This window comes from Lipotes vexillifer, unplaced genomic scaffold (genome assembly GCF_000442215.2).
Source record: "Lipotes vexillifer unplaced genomic scaffold, Lipotes_vexillifer_v1.1 scaffold913, whole genome shotgun sequence".
Classification (NCBI taxonomy): domain Eukaryota; kingdom Metazoa; phylum Chordata; class Mammalia; order Artiodactyla; family Lipotidae; genus Lipotes; species Lipotes vexillifer.
Genome location: NW_006798474.1, coordinates 703,575 through 721,668, shown reverse-complemented (window position 1 = coordinate 721,668; position 18,094 = coordinate 703,575).

Here is an 18,094-nt window from a genome sequence, read left to right as displayed (position 1 = left end):
AAAAAGAAAGCTGCAGTAGCAATTCTCATATCAGACAAAATAGACTTGAAAATAAAGACTGTTACAAAAGACAAAGAAGGACACTACATAATGATCAAGGAATCAATCCAAGAAGAAGATATAACAATTGTAAATATTTATGCACCCAACATAGGAGCACCTCAATACATAAGGCAAATGCTAACAGCCATATAAGGGGAAATTGACAGTAACAATATCATAGTAGGTGACTTTAACATGCCACTTTCACCAATGGACAGATCATCCAAAAGGAAAATAAATAAGGAAACACAAGCTTTAAATGACTCATTAAACAAGATGTACTTAATTGATATTTATAGGACATTCCATCCAAAAACAACAGAATACACTTTCTTCTCAAGTGCTGATGGAACATTCTCCAGGATAGATCATACCTTGGGTCACAAATCAAGCCTTGGTAAATTTAAGAAAACTGAAATCATATTAAGTATCTTTTCTGACCACAACTCTATGAGACTAGATATCAATTACAGGAAAAAATCTGTAAAAAATACAAGCACATGGAGGGTAAGCAATACACTACTAAATAACCATGAGATCACTGAAGAAATCAAATAGGAATCAAAAAATACCTAGAAACAAATGACAATGAAAACATGATGACCCAATCCTCTGGAATGCAGCAAAAGCAGTTCTAAGAGGGAAGTTTATAGCAATACAATCCTACCTCAAGAAACAAGAAACATCCCAAATAAACAACCTAAACCTACACCTAAAGCAATTAGAGAAAGAAGAACAAAAAAACCCCAAAGTTAGCAGAAGGAAAGAAATCATAATGATCAGATCAGAAATAAATGAAAAAGAAATTAAGGAAACAATAGCAAAAATCAATAAAACTAAAAGCTGGTTCTTTGAGAAGATAAAATTGATAAACCATTAGCCAGACTCATCAAGAAAAAAAGGGAGAAGACTCATATAGATAGAATTAGAAATGAAAAAGTAGAAGTAACAACTTACACTGAAAAATACAAAGGATCATGAGACATTACTACAAGCAACTCTATGCCAATAAAATGGACAACCTGGAAGAAATGGACAAATTCTTAGAACAGCACAACCTTCGGAGACTGAACCAGGAAGAAATAGAAAATATAAACATACCAATCAAAAGCACTGAAATTGAGACTGATTAAAAATCTTCCAACCAAAAAAAGCCCAGGACCAGATGGCTTCACAGGTAAATTCTATCAAACATTTAGAGAAAAGGTAACACCTATCTGTCTCAAATGCTTCCAACGTATAGCAGAAGGAGGAACACTCCCAAACCCATTCTATGAGGCCAGCATCACCCGGATACCAAAACCAGACAAAGATGTCTCAAAGAAAGAAAACTACAGGTGAATATCACTGATGAACATAGCTGCAAAAATCCTCAACAAAATACTAGCAAACAGAATCCAACAACACATTAAAAGGATCATACACCATGATAAAGTGGGGTTTATCCCAGGAATGCAGGGATGCTTCAATATACACAAATCAAACAATGGGATAAACCATTTTACAAATTGAAGGAGAAAAACCATATGATCATCTCAATAGATGCAGAAAAAGCTTTTGACAAAGTTCAACACCCACTTATGATAAAACCCTCCAGAAAGTAGACACAGAGGGAACTTACCTCAACATAATAAAGACCATATATGACAAACCCACAGCCAACATTGTTCTCAATGGTGAAAAACTGAAACCATTTCCACTAAGATCAGGAGCAAGATAAGGTTGTCCACTCTCACCACTATTATTCAACATAGTTTTGGAAGTTTTAGCCACAGCAATCAGAGAGGAAAAGAAATAAAAGTAATCCAAATCAGAAAAGAAGAAATAAAGCTGTCACTGTTTGCAGATTACATGACACTATACATAGAGAATCCTAAGGATGCTACCAGAAAACTACTACAGCTAATCAATGAATTTGGTAAAGTAGCAGGATACAAAATTAATGCACAGAAATCTCTTGCATTCCTATACACTAATAATGAAAAAGCTGAAAGGGAAATTAAGGAAACACTCCCATTTACCATTGCAACAAAAAGAATAAAATACCTAGGAATAAACCTACCTAAGGAGACAGAAGACCTGTATGCAGAAAACTATAAGACACTGATGAAAGAAATTAAAGATGATACAAACAGATGGAGAGATATACCATGTTCTTGAATGGGAAGAATCAACATTGTGAAAATGACTGTACTACCCAAAGCAATCTACAGATTCAAGGCAATCACTATCAAACTATCAATGTCATTTTTCAGAGAACTAGAACAAAAAATTTCACAATTTTGGGGCTTCCCTGGTGGCGCAGTGGTTACGAAGTCCGTCTGCCAATGCAGGGGACATGGGTTTGTGCCCCAGTCCGGGAAGATCCCACATGCCACGAAGCGGCTGGGCCCGCGGGCCATGGCCACAGAGCCTGCACGTCCGGTGCTCCGCAACGGGAGAGGCCACAACAGTGAGAGGCCCGCGTACTGCAAAACCAAAAACAAACAAACAAACAAAAAAGTTCAAAATATTCTAAAAGAAAAAATTTCACAATTTTTATGGAAACGCAAAAGACCCCAAATAGCCAAAGCAACCTTGAGAAAGAAAAACAGAGCTGGAGGAATCAGGCTCCCTGACTTCAGACTATACTACAAAGCTACAGTAATCAAGATAGTATGGTACTGTACAATAACAGAAATATAGATCAATGGAACAGGATAGAAAGCCCAGAGATAAACCCATGCACATATGATCACCTTATTTTTGATGAAGGAGATAAGAATATACAATGGAGAAAAGACAGCCTTTTCAATAAGTGGTGCTGGAAAAACTGGACAGCTACCTGTAAAAGAATGAAATTAGAACACTCCCTAACACCATACACAAAAATTAACTCAAAATGGATTAAAGACCTAAATATAAGGCCAGACACTATAAAACTCTTAGAGGAAAACTTAGGAAGAACACTGTATGACATAAATCACAGCAAGCTCCTTTTGACTCACCTCCTAGTGAAAGGGAAATAAAAACAAAAATAAACAAATGGGACCTAATGAAACTTAAAAGCTTTTGCACAGCAAAGAAAAACATAAACAAGATGAAAAGGCAGCCCTTAGAATGAGAGAAAATATTTATAAATGAAGCAACTGTCAGAGGATTAATCTCTAAAATTTACAAGCAGCTCATGCAGTTCAATATTAAAAAAACAAACACCCCAATCCAAAAATGGGCAGAAGACCTAAATAGACATTTCTCCAAAGAAGACATACAGGTGGCCAACAAACACATAAAAGGATGCTCAACATCACTAATCATTAGAGAAATGCAAATCGAAACTACAGTTAGGTTTCACCTCACACCAGTCAAAATGGCCATCATCAAAATATCTACAAACAATAAATGCTGGAGAGGGTGTGGAGAAAAGGGAACTCTCTTGCACTGTTGGTGGGAATGTAAATTGACACAGCCACTATGGAGAACAGTATGGAGGTTCCTTAAAAAACTAAAAATAGTACTACCATACGACCCAGCAATCCCACTACTGGACATATACCCTGAGAAAACAATAATTCAGAAAGAGTCATGCTCCACAATGTTCATTGCAGCTCTATTTACAATAGCGAAGACATGGAAACAACCTAAGTGTCCATCATCAGATGAATGGATAAAGAAGATTTGGCACATATATACAATGGAATATTACTCAGCCATAAAAAGAAACGAAACTGAGTTATTTGTAGTGAGGTGGATGGACTTAGTCTGTCATACAGAGTGAAGTAAGTCAGAAAGAGAGAAACAAATACCCTATATTAACACATATATATGGAATCTAAAAAAAAAAAAACGTTTCCAAATAACCTAGGGGCAGGACAGGAATAGAGATGCAGACATAGAGAATGGACTTGAGGACACAGGGAGTGGGAAGTTTAAGCTGGGACAAAGCGAGAGAGTGGCATGGACTTATATATAATACCAAATGTAAAATAGATAACTAGTGGGAACCAGCCCCATGGCACAGGGAAATCAGCTCGGTGCTTTGTGACCACCTAGAGGGGTGGAATAGGGATGGTGGGAGGGAGATGCAAGAGGGAGGAGATATGAGCATATATGTGTATGTATAACTGATTCACTTTGTTATACAGCAGAAACTAACACACCATTGTAAGCAATTATACTCCAATAAAGTTATTAAAAAAAAACATGTTAATCCGGTATGATAAGTGGTTAATATCCAACATATACAAACAGCTCATATAACTCAACATCAAAAACGACCCAATCTAAAAATGGGCAGGTAAACTGAATAGACATTTTTGCAAAGAGGAAATGCAGATGGCCAACAACAGGCACTTGGAAAGATGCTCAACATCTCGAATCATCAAGGAAATGCAAATCAAAGCCACAATGAGATATAACCTCACACCTGTCAGAATGGCTATCATCAAAAAGAACACAAATAAGAAATGTTGGCAAGGATGTGGAGAAAAGGGAACACTTGTACACTGTTGGTGGAAATGTAAATTAGTGCAGCCCCTGTGGAAAATAGTATGAAGGTTTCTCAAGAAACTAAAAATAGAACTACCATATGACCCAGCAATTGCATTCCTGTGTATATATCTAAATAAAACAAAAACACTATTTCAAAAATATACATGCACCCCAACTTTCAGAGCAGCATTTTTATAATTGCCAAAATATGGAAGCAACCTAAGTGTCCATCAACAGATGAATGGAAAAAGATGTGTTTTATATATATATATATATATATATATATATATACACACACAATGAAATACTACTTAGCCATAAAAAGAAAAATGAAATTTTGCCATTTGCAACAACATGGATGGACTTGGAGGGCATTAAGCTAAGTGAAATAAGTCAGACACAGAAAGACAAAAAGTGTATGATATCACTTATATGTGGAATCTAAAAAAATACAATAATATAGCAAAAAAGAGGCAGGCCTATAGATACAGAGAACAAACTAGTGGTTATCAATGGGGAGAGGGAAGAGGGGAGGGGCAATATAGGAGCTTAAGAGGTACAAACTATTATGTATAAAATAAGCTACAAGGATATATTGTACAACATGCAGAATGTAGCCAATAGTTTTTAATAACTATAAATGGAATATAACCTTTAAAAATTGTGAATCACTATATTCTACACCTGTTAACTTATATAATATTGTACATCAACTATACTTCAATTTAAAAAAATTAGTTTGTTTAATTTGTCTAGTCAATTTGTAATTTGACTAGACAGGGCACCTCAATCTATGACAAGCCAGCAATACAATGCATCTGGTGAAAAAGCAAACTCCATCTTAGCTTGCCTTAACAGAAGTTAAGTGTGTGGAGGGAGAGAGAGAGAGAGAGGGAGACAGAAGAATGGTTGTATTGTGCCTTAAACAAATATTTGAATTAATATGACTTCTTAAGGACCCCACACTTTACGGAGCCCCTAACTAGACAGCATGCGGGCACACAACTACAAGAATGACTGGCAGTGGCACAGATTAGGTGGCCTCCCCAACATAGTTCCTAGACCTCCCTGAACCTCCTATATCATCACATTCACTACACCTTATTTTATTTACTAAATGACGATATTCCCTACTAGACTGTAAGCTTCATGAAGACAAGGACATATGTCTTGTTCACTGCTCTGTTCTTAGCACAATGACGAGCATGGCTGGTTCCCTTGAAACATTTGTTGAATACATGAGAAAATCACATTGCATGAGTAAAATGGGAATGTTAAATTTGGAAATAAGAAATTCAAATGGACCAGATTGTGGTTTTCAAATATCTGCAAGATTTTCAGGTGGAAGGGGGAGTAGGTTTATTAGGGTTGCTCAAGTGAGCAGAATTAGCACAGTGTGGTAGGGACTATAGTGCCGGACGGGCAGTCATAACCCTGAGTTCTGTACACTGGAATTGAAAAAAATAAGTAAAAATATGGGGAATGGTAGAAGCTAGATATCTCACTGTTGGAATGGGAGGTAACAGATAAGGGGAAAAGGCTAAAATGAGCCATGTATTTCTGAACTAGAGTCTGAGACATCAGTGGGAACTCCTGTTTAGCTTAGCTTAGAAACTGATGAGTAATAGTAGAAATAATACAGATATGTATGCATATGCAGGGTAATATATATACATTTACTTTCTGACAGGGCCTAAAGGTGATGACACCCCAATTTCAATGATGAGCAGATTAGAGCAAATCCTGGTTTCTAATATCATTCTCCAATAAAAGGATCCAGGGATCCTTGTTGAAATGGCTGATTTTACATAAAAAAGAATGAAATAACACCATTTGCAGCAACATGGATGGACCTAGAGATTATCATACTAAGTGAAGTCAGACAAAGAAAGACAAATATCATATGAAATCACTTATATGTGGAATCTAAAATATGACACAAATGAACATATCTATGAAACAGAAACAGACTTACAGACATAGAGAACAGACTTGTGGTTGCCGGAGGGGGGTGTGGGTCAGAAGAATTGGGAATTTGGGGTTAGCAGATACAAACTATATATATAGGATGGGTAAACGATAAGGTCCAACCATATAGCACAGGGAACTATATTCAATATCCTGTGATAAATCATAATGGAAAAGAATATGAAAAGAATGTATGTATATATATATATATATGTATAACTGAATTACTTTGCTGTACAGCAGAAATAACACAACATTGTAAGTCAAGTATACTTCAATAACATAAAATTTAAAAAATAATACTTACCCTTTCTACATTAAAAGGTTGGCAAAGATCAAATAAGATAATGTTTGCAGTTCAAAAGTATAAAGTGCTCTACAAATATATTAAGTCTCCACTCTGTTGAGAGAAAGGGAATCTTGAAGGACCACATCTCTGATGCCCAGGCCAAGATTCTGTCAGTCTAATGTTTTTCCTCAAATCCCCCTAGACATCTTAGAGATAGTTTGTTCCTCTCTCTATTTCCCTGCCTGGTGATAATAGGGCTGTTAACTTGTTTTTTCAGTTGTGGTGATTTCACTTGCTACATAAATGTTAAGTTCCACTTGAGTAGAAGTTAATATATGTCTTCCCTTCCCTCATGAACACAATCCTGTTAAACTATCCCTTTATGCTCACATTGATTTTTTTTTTTTTGCTTTTTAGTTTTAAGTGCTAAAAATAACATATTCTACCCGACTGCTTTAGTGCTTTCAAGGCAATGAGAATGGTGCCTGGCATGATGGGAATTTAATGCAAATCATCGTGAAGTTGGCTGTGCTTCAAGATAGCAAGAGCACCATCAAATGGGCATCGATCAAGGGCAGCCTAACAATCCCAGGGGTCTCAATAACCTTACATTTGCAGCATTTCATTCACCATCCCCTGTCACCCTCATGTAAGCCAAATGGGAACACGAGATGGGTTTTATTATCCTTTTTTTTTTTTTTTTTTTTTTTTGGCGGTACGCAGGCCTCTCACTGTTGTGGCCTCTCCCGTTGCAGAGCACAGGCTCTGGACGCGCAGACTCAGCGGCCATGGCTCACGGGCCCAGCAGCTCCGCAGCATGTGGGATCTTCCCGGACCGGGGCACAAACCCGTGTCCCCTGCATTGGCAGGCGGACTCTCAACCACTGCACCACCAGGGAAGCCCTATTATCCCTATTTAATTGAGAAGGAAAACTAAGATACAGAACAATTAAGTGCCTTTATAAAATACCTTGGCCTCACCAGTGCTGGACCTAAGCTTACAAATCTGGTTTCCTATTGGCTCATTACTCTTGCTCCTACATCTTCAGACATCTTCTGATGATTCTGCCTTTCCCATGGGTTGACTCTACTCCCAATTCACTTTTAGGATCATGGCATGCAGACCTTTCAACCCTGGCCTGTCTTGCTAGGAAAGGCTCTGACCTTTCTCATGGCACCTTCTCAGACAGCCCAAGAGAGGCCCAGGCAAAGAAAGGATCCTCAGAACAGGAGGAAGTAAACAGGAGAGCAAGCTCGTCTCTGTTGTGAAATTTCAGCGTTTGGCTCTTACAGCTTATCGGAATAGTGGGCAACAAGTACAAGCTAGGGGCTTAACGTCTGTCTGAGGCAGGAGGAAAGTCTGTCTGAGTGAAGGGGATGCACCCACCACGTGTATACAGTGACTTTCAATTTAAAAGCACTTTCATGGGACTTCCCTGGTGCTACAGTGGGTAAGACTTCACGCTCCAAAGGGAGGGGGCCCAGGTTCGATCCCTGGTCAGGGAACTAGATCCCACATGCATGCCACAACTAAGGAGCTGGCAAGCCGCAATTAAGGAGCCTGCCTGCCGCAACTAAAACCCGGCACAACCAAATAAAAAATAATAAAATAAAAAATAAAAGCACTTTCACACTGTCACATGATTTGGTCTTGGTGACACCCCAGTGAGATGTATGTTAGATGGGGGGGAGGGGGCAGGAGGGGGAGACTCTCCACTTTACAGATAATCAGTTGAGGTTAAATGACATCCATGGTCATGCAGCTAGTAAAGAGCTACCCATGAACTCTGGTCTTTGGACAACAACACTAGAAGTTGTTTTGTCCATATATGAATTTCAAGGATTGACTCACATTCACAGGGATATATTTAGGAAGTCTCTTTTTGTTCTCCCAGAAATAATACCACAGAGGTAAACACTGTCCATTATTCTCTCTCTGCAAAAGGCTGGCCCTATGTTATTAGTGGTAGGTTCACTCACACTTTTCCTTTTCAAGGCCAGGGAGGCCCCTTTTCCCTAGACCTGGCTCTTCCATGAGAATCTCAGACAGAAGCTGGGAATGTTTGTTCTTAGCTTTTCAACCAGTTAGAAACCTCCCTATGCCCAGAGGGAGAGGGACCTTCCCGGAAGGCACTCTTGCACAAAAGCCCCCGCTGTTTTGTCCCTCCCTCTCCCATCTGCACCTCAGTGAAGTGTTCTTCCGCCTTCTCCAGCACCCCTTCGTCACCAGAGCAGCGGGCCAGCCAGTCCACACCTCCTGCCATCTTAGCAAGCAGCCCCTCCCTCGACGCAGATTAGGGCCAGGGGCAGGCCAATGAAATGCAGGTCTCAGGGGAGGGGAAGCCTGAGAAGCTCCTCTGAGAGGCTGTGAGAGCCAGCAGAGGTGTCCCCAGAGAGCCCCTTCCCCCTCCCAGCGCCGGGGCTCGGCCCTGCAGTGCGGGGGTGGCAGGGAACCGCACCACTGCAAGTTGAAACAGGACTCTCCACTTCCCTCTCAGCAGCCAGACTTTAAATAGGATTAACGAGAGAGAACATTCTAAACACTGCTCTGCAAGGTTCCAGAACAGGCAGCCGGCGACTTCCTCTCAAGCTGCCATTTTGGACCCGTTCCCCTGGCTGCCCCCCTGACTTCCAGCTATTTCTTTCCCACTCGGCATTGCAGCTGTGCTCGGAACCTAACCTCAGGATCTCAAGAACGGAATGAGTCCCATCGTCCACCTGAGCACCTCCTCTGCCCACTGCTTGTGCCAGGAAGTGTCCTCTGACTCATACATTGAGACTGGTTATCTTCTGTGATACAATTCAGACCTTAGGGAAGGGGCTGGGAACTGGAGCAGGAAGGAAGCAGCCCTAAGTTGTCAAGGAGTCATGTTCACCCTAGTGTGAAGTGCTCTTTCATAACAATCACGGTACCCCCAGAATTGTAGGAGATGTTATTTTAATCATCTGTACTTTTTTTCTGCATCCCCCCCTGGGGAATTATATTGTTAACATCAGTCAAAAGTGTTGGAAACAGAGATATGGGGGCAAGAGACTTGGCCAAGGTCACGCAGCGACTGAGGGCAGAGTCTGATTCAAATCCAAGTCTCCAACTCCAGTCTGCAGACTCAAAATGCTGTTCTCTTTTCCACTTCACCATGCTGAATGGGCTTCAGGCCAAATCATGAGGGGGTTTCTAATTGGAAGAAATAGGGTAGAAAAGGCCCTGGGTTTCTGATAGGGGGAGGGGAGGTGGCACAGAGAACAACAGCAGCTGAAGAGTTTTCCTGTAGGATGGATGCTGGGCTGGGCACAGCACCAGTGTTGACCCGTTACACACTCACGGCAACACTGTGAGGCAGGTGTGGTATTAGGGAACCTCAAGCAAACTGAGGCTCCTTCACAGGCACAATTAGTCCAAGATTACCAGGAGCATCTTCCCACCAATGTGCTCTCTTGGTAGCTGCGACCGTCCTTCTTTGTAACTCCCAGCAACCTTAGGTAAACAGAGTCGGAAAATGCCAGAAGCGACCTCAGACCTGGTTGTACCTGGTACAACCACCTGCTACCTTCCCTTCCCTGTCACCCTCCCCTCCTCTTCTATTTTTGCAGCTGGTGAGATGGAGGCCTTCTCAATCAGTCTGGCAACAAAAGCAAAAGAAATTGTCAACATGTAACAAATACAGTCAGTCTGGGAACAAAGGCAAAATATAGGGTCAACACCTAGAGAATTTGATACACAAAGTGAAGAGAGTGAAGTCAATACCAGAAGACATGAGGGAAGAATGGCAGTGCTAACTGAGGAGTGGAGTGACCTGGAAGATTTAATTAGAAAGCCAGGCAAGCCAGCAGGAGCCCAAGCCCAGGGCAGGTCCCAGCTGACCCGTCTTGATCCCACCAACTCTGAGGGGACAGCATCAGCCTTTCAGTCTAGGACTCCCAGAGCTGCTTCCTCAGAAACAACTGAGGAAATGCATAAATTCCATTTCAGCACACGGGGTCTCAAAAGCCTCTCTGCTATTTTTTTTTTTTTTTTTTTGCGGTACACGGGCCTCTCTCTGCGGTGGCCTCTCCCGTTGCGGAGCACAGGCTCCGGACGCGCAGGCTCAGCGGCCATGGCTCACGGGCCCAACCGCTCCGCAGCATGTGGGATCTTCCCAGACCGGGGCACAAACCCGTGTCCCCTCCATTGGCAGGCGAACTCTCAACTGCTGCGCCATCAGGGTAGCCCCCTCTCTGCTACTTTTTTCTACCCCCCTGGGGGGAGGAAATGAGCGTGCCAACATTCTCCATAGGGGAACTAAATGATTTCCCAGAAGTCATGGTCTCATACGCTCTATTTGCTTAAATGAGTTTAGGGCTACAAGCAACTGTGGGCTAGGCAGGGCCCATTTACCAAAGGCCTCCCTCAGAACTGACAAAGGTCATACCAACTTCTTTGTCTGCATGTCATTCCTCAGCCTAGGGGAGCAATTAGCCCAAAGCCAATTAGTCCATTATTCACCACCCACATGCAGCATCAGGCTGAGTATTATGAGGGAGATAGAAAAATAAGAGGTGGTCCCTGCCCTTATTTAGTCATTAAATGTGGAGGGCCTATCATGGGCCAAGCATGGAGCTGACCACTTCAAAATCTAGTAGGAAAATGAGATGCATTCACCTGAAACATTAAAGCACAAGTTACAAACTGCACAATGAAGGAAAGAAGACCAGGACATGGATGTGACATGATTCAATAGGACTTCGGTGGGGTGGGAGTAGGGGCTGAAGGAGGGCTGGGTCAGAGCTTGGGGAGGGCCTTGAAAGACACTTCCATTCTGGCTAGAAGGAAGACAAGGGCACAGAGGTGGATGTGGCCTTGATGGAGGTGAGGAGGCCATGTGGAAATGAGGAGACGTACCTGTTGGAAAGAGGGAGAAAAAGGGATGCACAGGTAAGGAAGAGGCACACTGTAGAAATGCTAAGAAATAAGTATAAACTTGATGGTGGACGGGAAGCGGCTTTATCTCTTGTGCTTACAGTGGTCCTGGAAGGCTCCACTTCATTGTGGGGGGTCTCTAGCCTTGGGTAGAGCTTAGAAGCATCAACTCTACAGAGATGGCCAGGAAGAGTAGAGAGAGCAAAGGTTTTGGATGGAACTGCATTTCAGTCCTTTTTCTTCCACTTATTAGTGGTGGAATTTGGGGCAAATTACTTAACCACTCTGAGCTGCAATTTTTTCACTTGGAAAATAGAAGTAATGATTTACACAATTAAGTAGATAAATATCTAATACTAAATATCTAATACTGTAGATAAAATGTCCAGCAAAGTTGAGGTACATAACAGACAAGCAATGACTGTTAGTTCTCTCCATAGCTTCCCCCTTCTCCCTTGAAGACAAGAGATACAGATATATCTCAATATCTATTCCACTTCACCCCTTTGGTCAAAGCCAGTCAAAGTAATCTCATTGAGTTTGCCAATGATTGCGGCTAAGCCTGTCCAGCGTCAGCAGAGAGCCTTCCAGGAAAGGTTTTCTTGATCCTAGGAAAGAGATGCAGAAACAAAGGTCCTTTAATCCTCAGAGCATTGCTGGTTTTGGGTGTGACAACTAGACTGATAGATCCAGCCTGTAGTCCTGAAGCAATCATCCAGAGGGCAAAGCCCTTACTCTGAGGGTAGCAAACCAGGAGATGGAGACACATGATCTCTGATGACATTGTGAAGCTAACCAGGGAGCTGATCACTTCATTTATTAATTCATGAGATTTTTTTCCTATTTTTTAAACCAGTTTGATTCAAACTTTTCTATTACTTGTAAGTGGAAACATCTGCCGGCTTCACAGTTTTAGACAAACTAGTCCAAACCCTGGAAGAAATAGATTGCATAACAGGTGATAGCCCAGAACATTTCAGAGCAAGGATGTTGAATTAGAAACAGCCTATGGTGTACTATTGAAAATGGTATTGGGGTGGGCGGAATCAAATCAGAACACTTTCTTCTTGTTTTTCCATAATCTAGTTTAACCCTGCATTTACATTGAAAGGTTTGCTAAACAGTTATCTTATGAGCCTTGTCAGCTGGTGGCTGAACAAAGCTTATTAGCACTGGAAGCTAGTTAGTGTCACTTGAGTCCTTTGCATTAGCTAAGGTGGCTGATTTACTATTCTCTGCTCAGGAGAATGCTGCCTGCCTGTGGTCTACACTGCCCAAACCAAAGCACGTCACGTACTGTATCAGTCACATGGTTGCTGAGGCAGGTACAGGACCCATGCCTTAAGACCTTGGTGTCCCAGTGAGGCTGGGCCAACTTCCTATCTTGCTCTTTGACTCAGTTTTCCTTTCAGTGAAAGAGTGGGGTGGACATACTTCTTAAGGTAACTCGAGCATCTTAGTGGAGTTGAGTCAGCCCGGGATAGGAATTCTGAGGTCAGCAAGTTCTCCCCAGGGCATCAAGGAGTGTTTGTTCTGTCTACAACTTCTGTGGTCTCCTGAACCTGAACACAGGTTAAGTACTCAGAATGAAGTTATAGATAATAACTGATGATAATGATGGTGATAATGATAACGCTAAGCAATTTCTGAAAGTCATAAAGTACTTTCGAGGAAAGGAGAAACACTACTTGCATTTTATCTAATTTGTTTTCTTAACACCCAGAGAAGTCAAGGAAGAGATGTCCCTCCCAAAGCAAAGGAGTTTAGTGATATCCAGAGATAAGAGATTCAAGGTGCCCAGGGACATACAGGTAAGAAACGTAAATTCTGGTTATAAGAGCTTAACCCCCAGGGCAACTCCAGGGCAACTGTTTTCTACCCTGGAGGGAGACAGGATACTGGTTAGGCATTCTCTAAGATCAGGAGGCACTGGCTTGGCCTACACGAAAACCAGCCTTCCTCTACTTTCCTGGGGTAGCTGGAAGATAGAAGTACTGGCAGCCTGTTGATTCCTTAAAGCTTTTCTCAATTCTCTAGCATTATAATATATTCTTGCCTACTTTTGGAGATTACCCAGCCTCAGTTAAATATAGTCAGCCTTTCTTACCTCCCAACCCAAGGCCCTGAATTTTTAGACTTGAAATAATATTAAACAATTATTCAACATTTTTTACTTTTCTTACTAACTTTGACGTCAGTAATTCTTTTCATATTTGTGTCACTGCCAGAAGACAGATAGGGCAAATGTTATTATGCCCATTTCACTGATGAGCAAACTGAATCTCAAAAAGGTTGTGACAAGACCACAAGTTTGAAGAAGTGGGAATAGATGTGTATCTTTTGTATATGAGTTCATTCCTCTCTCTGCAACATCATCCTGCCTTCCACCATGGAATTTATTTAAGTGCTTTCTGAGTGCTTGCTGTGTACCAACAATGTGCTGGGGATTCAATATTGAACAAAAAAGATGTTGGTCTTTGAACAAGAAACTTACAGAGTTGAAGACAAACAAGAAGCCAGGCAATTATTTAAATTGTGATAGGAGAAAGTACATCGAGGGACTTCCCTGGTGGCACAGTGGTTAAGAATCTGCTTGCCAATGCAGGGGACACAGGTTCGATCCCTGGTCCAGAAGATCCCACATGCCACGGAGCAACTAAGTCTGTGTGCTACAACTACTGAAGCCCGCATGCCCTAGAGCCCGTGCTCCGCAACAAAGAGTAACCCCTGCTTGCTGCAACTAGAGAAAGCCCGAGCGCAGCATCGAAGACCCAACACAGCCAAAAAAAAAAAAAAAAAAGTACACTGAAAAAAGCAGAGGTGTTTCTAGTTCAGACGAGCTGCTGGGTTAACTGGTCCATGGGCTTGGTCCTCTGTGGCCGATCTGAGGTCCTAGAGATGGATATCAGAATGATGAGCTAGAACAGTAAGCTACTTGGACTTCAGGTAATGAGCAGATGAAGATGGCAGGGAATTTTTTTTTTAACATCTTTATTGGAGTATAATTGCTTTACAATCGTGTGTTAGTTTCTGCTTTATAAGAAAGTGAATCAGTTATACATATACATGTGTTCCCATATCTCTTCCTGGTAGGGAATTTTTTATAAGAACATACTTTGTGACCCGGCTTTCTAGACTCAGCTCAGGCAAGGGAGATCCTGCGTGATGCAGAGGGCCAAATGGGATACACAGGGCCTAGAAGGGCAGCACTCTTTCACTAGACAAAGGAAGAGGAGCCACAGTGAGAATCTCACCAGCGGTTTTAGGGGCAGACACACCCAGGCATTGCATTACCATACCCAACAGCTGAATCAGGAAGCTAACTGCGGCCTTGTACTTCTGGAGTACACATTCCTGAGGCTCTTGTGACCACACACACACACACACACACACACACACACACGCTCACCATCACAGCTCTCCTCTCCCATTCTGCTTCCTTACTTCCGCCCCCACTGTCCATACACCCCACTTTATCTCTGAAGCAGCCCCTGCACAGGGTGTTTCTATTCTTCCATACTGTTTCTGGATTCCACCCCTCACACACACACCAAAACTCTGCCCAGACCCTTTGCCTAACTCATTCCTTCTAAGAGGGCTGTGTGTCAAGCCCTAGAATGTCTGCCTAGAATGTCTCTGACAGAACCACAGTACATCAGTGCTGGAGGAGGACCCTTAAAGAGTTTCATCCAAACTGTCCACTTTGCAGGTGAGGAAACTGAGGCCTAGCCAGGGACATGGCTTGTCCAAAAGCATTTACATAGTCAGTGGTAAGGCCAGAACCAGAAGCAGGCCTCCAGAATCCTTCTGCCCCTTTCATGGAATTCCACATCTGAAGACACAAAAATTAGTTTGATCGAAGTCTGAAGACCCCTGGGTCCCTTACTCTGCCTTCCAAGAATCTACCCTTTCTTGAAGGTGCTGAGATGTTTGATCTATATTAACCCATTCAGCAAATATTACTGAGAAACTCTCATGTGTGGAGGTACCACATCTATCCCTGGAGGTAGATATAGAGTCCAGTACCTGACCCCAGATAGCTCAAGCTCCAGGGAATGCCAGCCCTATAGCCACAACCACCATGCAAGCAAGCACACATATGCTGTGTGGATAGATGCAGCACAAGAGGCATGGATGGAGCTTTAGAGAAAGGAGCCATCATTCTACCTGGGATGATCAGAGAAGGTGTGAGTAAGGATTGCATTTTAGGTCTCAAATTTTGACAAATAGAGAACGGCTTTTCGAATGAGGGATGAATGTACACAAAGGTGGGAAAGAAGTGCTGTTCAGAGAAGGCTGAGTAGCCTTGGGGTTGACACATAGAAATTGTAGTATTACTTTTATAGCTACCATGTGTATGTATTGGGTTGGTCAAAAAGTTCGTTCGGGTTTTTGTATGATCCTTTGGGGGAAACGAACGAACTTTTTGGCTACCCCAATACTTACTAGGGATTCTTGTTTAAGCCTCACAACAAATCTATATACACAAAATTCATTTATTCAACAAATATTTATCGAGTGCCTACTATGTGCCAACCAAGTTCTTGGTGTTGGGGATACATGTGTGAACAAAATGCACCAAGTGTCTCGGCCATGAACAAAAGAGAAAGTCCCTGCCCTCAGGGAGTTTACATTCGGGAATTGTTAACCCCATTTCGTAAAGGAAAAAACTGACATATAAGGAAGTTAAGGCACTGGCTCAGGGTCATACAGTTGATAAGTAGCAGAGCCTGTTTGACCTCTTAAACCTCATGGTTTGCTGCCTCCCAGGAAGCCTGGAATTGAAAAATGGAGTCTTCACAGTCAAGAACTGGAGATGGGGCTTCCCTGGTGGCACAGTGGTTGAGAGTCCGCCTGCCGATGCAGGGGACACGGGTTAGTGCCCCGGTCCGGGAGGATCCCACATGCCACAGAGCAGCTGGGCCCATGAGCCATGGCCGCTGAGCCTGCACGTCCGGAGCCTGTGCTGCACAAGAACTGGAAATAGTGAGGATCCTCTAGAGCAGCTGTCCCCAACCTTTTTGGCACCAGGGACCGGTTTCGTGGAAGATAATTTTTCCACGGATGGGGGGTGGCGGGGGCATGGTTCAGGTGGTAATATGAGCGACGGGGAGCAGCAGATGAAACTTTACTCCTTTGCACGCCACTCACCTCCTGCTGTGTGTTCTGGTTCCTAACAGGCCTAAAAACTTCGTTCAATTTTTTCCAAAATGTTACGGAAAAACCCGAGCGAACTTTTTGGCCAACCCAATACATACACATGGTAGTTATTACAAGTAATACTACAATTTCTATGTGTCAATCCCAAGGCTACTCAGTCTCCTCTGAACAGCACTTCTTCCCCACCTTTGTGTGCACTCATCCCTCATTCGAAAAGCCGTTCTCTCTTTGTCAAAATTTGAGACCCAAAATGCAATCCTTACTCACACCTTCTCTGATCATCCCAGGTAGAATGATGGCTCCTTTCTCTAAAGCTCCATCCATGCCTTTTGTGCTGCATCCATCCACACAGCATATGTGTACTGCCCTGGGGGTTGGGGACCGCTGCCCTAGAGGGTTTGAGTGGAGGGGTGGCAGAAACAAAATGGTGTACTTCCCTTCAGGCTGTCTTCCCCCATTCCAGTTATAATCAGAAGTCAGCCGCCTCAGTCTCCCCCCTTCTGACACTCCCTGGGCAGAGCCATGCCTGGTTTTAACGCATTAGCCTTAGTGCACCCTCAGGACCCGAACCTCATGCAACACTTGGAACCCCACTTAACTGGCCCTTTGTCCAACCAAAGTTTGTAAGGTTAGGTCCCCTCCTAGCTCAAATGCTAGAAGTTGAAAGTGAGGGTGGTAGAGAAAATGATAGCGTTAGAAAGGTACTGCGTAAGATTACTATCTGTAAACAGGCCTCAACTTTCACCTGAAACTCAGTCCCTGGGAGGGAGTTGGAAACCTTTGCCTTTGAATTGTCTTCAGAGTGGGAGTGACAGTGGTCTAGGCTCCAATCTGCAATCCTAGCACGGTGAACCAATGCCCCTCACTAGGCTGCTGGTGCCGTCTTTGAACCTAGAAGTCCAGCCTTTTTGCAGGGTTTGGGGGTTGGAGTGGGGAGATGGTGCTAGGAAAATGAAACTTGTAAGAAGAAGGGGTGATAAAGAAGGGGGTGAAAAATAAGTGGGGAAATAAGAAGAAAAGGACAAAAAGAAGGAATGGGGAAAGAGAAAGAGGGGGAGGAAAAAGACTGAGCAGACGGGTCTGCCCGCAGCGATGTGCTGAAGCTGAGATCGGAGAGTTGGGGGAGCCGGGACCCCGCGCGGAAGGCGGATGCAGGCTAGCCGGAGGTCGAGAGCAGCCCCAGCTGTCAGCTGGGAACAAAGGCCGCCGAGCCGCAAGGACGAGCCGCCGGCAGCGCCTGGCCAATAAGCGGCGCCGGCTCGGGCCCC